The 5990-nt window shown below is 54.1% G+C and overlaps 1 long non-coding RNA gene across 1 annotated transcript; it reads left to right on the top strand.

Moving 5' to 3' along the window:
* Nucleotides 1-425: 425 nt before the first annotated feature.
* On the top strand, nt 426-5781 carry LOC132398304 (uncharacterized). Its single transcript, XR_009513609.1, has 3 exons — nt 426-545; nt 4698-4887; nt 5688-5781. It is a non-coding gene; the product is annotated as an uncharacterized LOC132398304 (long non-coding RNA).
* The last annotated feature ends 209 nt before the right edge of the window (nt 5782-5990 follow it).

The raw sequence follows: 5990 nt of genomic DNA, 5'->3' as shown, positions 1-5990 counted from the left end.
CATTGTAAATTGTCCTGTGAATAGTCTAGGGCAGGGCTTCCCTCGGTTAAGGGTAAGTCTCCTTGTCAGAAAAAGGTTGGGAAGCCCTGGTCTAGGGTTAAGTTGCTAGATTGCTAGCGGCTCGGGCAGCGGGCAGAAGGGCTTGTTCTGTGCTGTATCTCTAAAATAAAACATTGTAGCGATGTACTACATACAGAGCTAGAGACGACACGCAGTCGGTAAGCCGCTTCGAGACTAGTTTATTCAAACTTCGTGGCGCTGGCATTTAATCCCTAGCGCCCGCCCTCTCCGGGCGGAAATGACGTCAGAGATGCATTACCAAAGTCTCCCCCCGCGCGCTGGCTATTTGTGAGCCAGTTCACCTGCGCAGGAAGTGGGTCGCCACATAACCCCCCCCCCCCAGAACCAGCGATACGCCCCCCAATGTCCACAGTCTGGATTCTGCACCGCGGTGCCTGAACCTCGACCGGCTGCGCCAAGTCCACATGGGCTGGTTTGAGTCGGTTCACCGTGAAAACCTCCTCTTTCCCCCCAATGTCCAGAACGTACGTGTACCTGTTGTTGATCACCTTGAATGGCCCCTCGTACGGCCGCTGTAGCGGTGCCTGGTGTCCGCCCCTTCGTACAAACACAAACTTACAGTCCTGCAGGTCTTTGGGTACATGGGTCGGAGTCCGTCTGTGCTGTGAAGTCGGTACGGGGCCAGGTTGCCGAGCCTTTTTGCATAGTCTGTCCAGGACTGCTGTGGGTTTTTCCTCCTGCCCCCTTGGGGCTGGTATGAACTCTCCTGGGACGGCCAAGGGTGCGCCGTACACCAACTCAGCCGACAAGGCGTACAGATCCTCTTTGAGCGCTGTGCGAATTCCAAGCAGGACCCAGGGAAGCTCATCGACCCGGTTAGGTCCTCTCAGGCGGGCCATGAGAGCCGACTTCAAGTGACGGTGGAAGCGTTCCACTAGTCTGTTCGACTGTGGGTGGTAGGCAGTAGTGTGGTGTAGCTGCATTCCCAACAGGCAGGCCACAGCCGACCACAGGCTGGAGGTGAACTGGGTGCCTCTGTCGGAGGTAATGTGGGCCAGTACCCCGAAACGAGCTACCCAGGTTGCAATCAGTGCTCGGGTGCAAGAATCGGAGGATGTGTCGGTGAGCGGGACCGCCTCTGGCCACCTCGAGAACGAGAACCGGTCTACCATAGTTAGGAGGTACCGCGCTCCTCGGGACACTGGTAGGGGGCCCACGATATCCACATGAATGTGGTTGAACCTCCGGTGGTGGGTTCGAACTGCTGCGGCGGGGCTTTAGTGTGCCGCTGTACTTTGGCTGTTTGGCACTGCGCGCACATTCTGGCCCATTCACTGACCTGCTTGCGAAGTCCGTGCCATGCGAACTTGCTGGAGACCAGCCGGACGGTTGTCCTGATAGGTGGGTGCGCCGAACTGTGTATGGAGTCGAAAACTCGCCGCATCCAGGCTGCCGGGACGATGGGGCAAGGTTGGCCGGTAGCCACGTCGCACAGGAGGGTCCTCTCACCTGGGCCTACGAGAAAGTCCTGCAGCTGCAAACCCGAGACTGCGGTCCTGTAGCTGGGCATCTCGTCGTCTGCCTGCTGCGCCTCCGCCAGTGCTGCATAGTCCACCCCCAGGGACAGGGCCTGGACAGCTGGTCTGGAGAGTGAGTCCGCCACGACGTTGTCCTTTCCCGAGACATGCTGGATGTCCGTCGTGTACTCGGAGACGTAGGACAGATGTCGCTGCTGGCGAGCCGACCAGGGATCAGACACCTTCGTGAACGTGAAGGGCAACAGTTTGTGGTCCATGAACACGGTGAACAGCCTGCCTTCTAAGAAGTACCTGAAATGCCAGATACAGTGCCAACAGCTCCTGGTCGAAAGCACTGTACTTGAGTTCGGGTGGTCGTAGGTGCTGGCTGAAGAACATCAGGGGTTGCCAGCGCCCCTCGATGAGCTGCTCCAGCACCCCACCGACTGCTGTGTCGGATGCGTCCACTGTGAGGGCAGTCGGAACGTCCGTTCTGGGGTGCACCAGCATCGCGGCATCTGCCAAGGTTTCCTTGGCTTTAACGAAAGCGGCTGCGGCCTCCTCGTCCCAGGTAATGTCCTTGCCTTTACCCGACATCAGGGTGTACAAAGGGTGCATGATACGGGCTGCTGAGGGGAGGAAACGGTGGTAGAAGTTCACCATACCAACAAACTCCTGCAGGCCTTTGACCGTGTTGGGCCGGGCAAAGTGGCAGATCACGTCTGCCTTGGCGGGCAGAGGTGTTGCCCCATCTTTGGTAATCCTGTGGCCCAATAAGTCGATGGTATCGAGACCGAACTGGCATTTGGCCGGGTTGATCGTGAGGCTGAAATCACTCAGGCGGGAGTAGAGCTGGCGGAGGTGGGACAGATGCTCCTGACGACAACTGCTGGCTATAAGGATGTCGTCCAAATAGATGAACACAAAGTCCAGGTCACGTCCCACCGCATCCATTAGCTGCTGGAACGTCTGTGCAATATTCTTCAGGCTGAATGGCATTCGGAGGAACTGGAACAGGCCGAATAGGATGATAAGTGCTGTTTTGGGGATGTCTTCAGGGTGCACCGGGATTTGATGGTTTCCCCGGACGAGGTCTACTTTGGAAAATATTCTTGCCCTGTGCAGATTTGCTGCAAAGTCCTGTATGTGCAGCACGGGGTAGTGGTCTGGAGTTGTAGCCTCGTTCAGTCTGCGGTAGTCGCCGCATGGTCTCCAACCCCCGGCTGCTTTGGGCACCATGTACAGGGGGGAGGCCCACTGGCTGTCGGACCTCCGTACGATCCCCAATTCCTCCATCCTCTTGAACTCCTCCTTCGCCAGGCGGAGCTTTTCCGGGGGGAGCCTTCGTGCGCGGGCATGGAGGGGTGGTCCCTGGGTCAGAATGTGGTGCTGTACCCCGTGTCTGGACATGGCTGCCGTGAACTCCGGTGCCAGAATCGATGGAAAGTCCGCCAGGATTCTGGTGAATTCATTGCCCGACAGCGTGATGGAGTCCAGGTGTGGGGCCGGCAACTTGGCTTCACCCAGGGAGAACGTCTGGAAAGTCTCGGCATGTACCAGTCTTTTCCCTTGCAAGTCGACCAGCAGGCTGTGAGCTCGCAAGAAGTCCACCCCCAGGAGTGGTTGGGCCACGGCGGCCAGTGTGAAGTCCCACATGAACTAGCTGGCACCGAACTGCAGCTGCACTGTGTGGGTGCCGTAGGTCCGTATCGTGCTGCCGTTTGCGGCCCTCAGGGTGGGTCCTGGCTTCCTGTTGCGGGTGTTGTACCTGTCGAGGGCAAGGCGCTGATTTCCGCTCTGGTGTCGACCAAGAAGTGGCATCCCGACTGTTTGTCCCAGACGTACAAGAGGCTGTCCTGGTGACCAGCCACCATAGTCATTAGTGGCAGCTGTCCCTGGCCCTGGCCCCTGCAGGGCAGGCAACAACGGCAGGCTTCTGTGCCCCACCGCTGGTGGTAGAAACACCACTGTTCACCGTCCTCCTCACTCCTGCCTCTGTGTTGTGTGCGCCCCCCTGCTGGCCCTGGTCTGGTCTGCTCTTGGGCGCGTGGCCTGGTAATCTGACCGACGGATGCCACGCTCTCCCTCTTGGCTTTCCACAGCATGTCTGCCCGGGCCGCCACCTTCCGGGGGTCGCTGAAATCTGCGTCGGCCAGCAGCAGATGTATGTCCTCGGGCAGTTGCTCTCGGAACGCTTGCTTGAACATGAAGCAGGGCTTGTGTCCGTCAGCCAGGGCCAACATCTCGTTCATCAATGCTGACGGCAATCTGTCTCCCAAACCGTCCAGATGAAGCAGGCGGGCACCCCGCTCACGCCGCGAGAGGCCAAAGGTCCCAATGAGCAGCGCTTTGAATGCTTCATATTTGCCCTCTTCCAGGGGCGACTGTATGAAATCCACAACCTGGGCAGCCGTCTCCTGGTCAAGGGCGCTCACCACGTGGTAGTAACACATGGAATCAGAGGATATCTGCCGAATCTGGAACTGGGCTTCTGCTTGGCTAAACCACACACGTGGTCGCAGTGTCCAGAAGGTCGGCAGTTTTAGCGAAACTGCGTGAACAGATGAAGAGTCGGTCATCTTTGGTCCAAATCCCGTTTGGACCGTCAGGGTCACCAATGTAGCGATGTGCTACACACAGCGCTGAAATATGACACGCAGTCGGTAAATCATTTCGAGACTAGTTTATTCAAACTTCATGGCGCTGGCATTTAATCCCTAGTGTCCACCCTCTCCGGGTGGAAATCACGTCAGAGGGGCATCACCAAAGTCTCCCCCCGCGTGCTGGCTATTTGTGAGCCGGTTCGCCTGCGCAGGAAGTGGGTTGCCACAGTAACATTGACATAAACTAACAAGCATGCCTAATAAACTGGCCACTGAGCATGTTTCCTCACATGCCGCTTTGATTCCTTTTCCTTTAGCTACTCGAGGCATGAATTTACTGCTAGCCAATTAAACTGCTGGTGTGCCTTTGAGAGGCTGAAGGAAATGGGAATGTTCAACAGAGACCTACATAGTCTCTAGGAGTCCCTCACCTCTGCTCCTCTGACCCTCAACACAGGTGCCCCCGAGGGTTGAGTCCTGAGTCCCCTCCTCTACTTTCTTTACACCCACGACTGTGCTGCCACACACAGCTCCAATCTGCTGTTTGAATTTGCAGATGACACGACTTTGATCGACCTTATTTCTAGTGGTGACGAGACAGCCTACTGAGGAGAGGTTGACACTGTGACGTCAGGATAACAACCTCTCCCTCAATGTCCGAAAAAACAAAAGAGCTGATTGTGGATAACAGGAGGAACAGAGACAGGCTTGCCCTGATCAACGTCAATGAGTCTGCAGTTGCAATGGTGAGTAGTTTCAAGTTCCTCTGTATACAGATCACTGAATATCTCACCTGGACTGCATACACCCAGCTGTGTGGCAAATAAAAAAGCACAACAGCATCTCTTCCAGTTCAGGCAAACCATGCCCCAGCATTAAAGCCAGGACCAACAGGCTATGGGACAGCTTTTTTCTACAAGCCATTAGACTTACAAATTCACATGTCTATACATTGCAATGGAGTCATAATGCAAAAATTTTTACTCTCTCACGTTGTGGGATGGATGTAAGATTTCAATAAATTCAATATAAACCCCACCCAGGTCAGAATCAAACATGCGTCCAGTCTCCAACATGAGACTACACAAATCACTGTGCTGTCATGCCAACTGTTCCCTCTGGTTAACCAACCGTTTCCTCCACAACCTGGATCAACAGGTTGACGTTGTCTAGAGGCTTGCATGCTTCAAGGACTCCATCAGGCGATTCCAACTATGTTGGGATGGCCATGGACAAGATGCTAGATGAAGATTGATCCAACCCCGGCTCCTGAACAGACAGACTCAGGTCTGCCCCTCCTGGGCCATGCCATATGAAACAAAAACCACCAACCCTTTTGTAATCTGATATAAGTGCTATGCCTTTCATGTGGTGTATACCCTTCGTGCAACATTAAATGGTTGGGCTGATTTTCTTTCATTACTTTGCAGAGTAGAATTTGCAATTGAAATCAAGTGAAAAATAACTCTACGTTCCTGTGTTACTTTAAAATCCACTTTGCCATAACAGTCTAATCTGTTTCTGGACTTTTTCTAAACTCTGGCAGCTTCCAACCCAACAAATGAATGGCATGGTGTTGTCTCTGCTGGTACTTCTCTGAATCCAAAGTACAACTGAAGAGTTGCCTGTCAAAGGGAATGGTAAGGGTTCAGTTTCCAAATATCAGATATTAGTACTATACTGACTAGTTGCACAGTCATCTTTATAATTTCCATTATTGTCCTCTAATCAGAGTGCATAAGGATATTCATGGAGCTTACCTGCATCATGATATGGCACAGTAACTTAGTGGTTGGTGCAATGCTATTACAACTTGTGGCCTTCCTGAGTTTGGAGTTTAATTCTGGAA

This window comes from Hypanus sabinus, chromosome 8 (genome assembly GCF_030144855.1).
Source record: "Hypanus sabinus isolate sHypSab1 chromosome 8, sHypSab1.hap1, whole genome shotgun sequence".
Lineage (NCBI taxonomy): Eukaryota > Metazoa > Chordata > Chondrichthyes > Myliobatiformes > Dasyatidae > Hypanus > Hypanus sabinus.
Note: the sequence above shows the minus strand (reverse complement) of the source record. Positions and strands in the feature narration are given on the sequence as shown.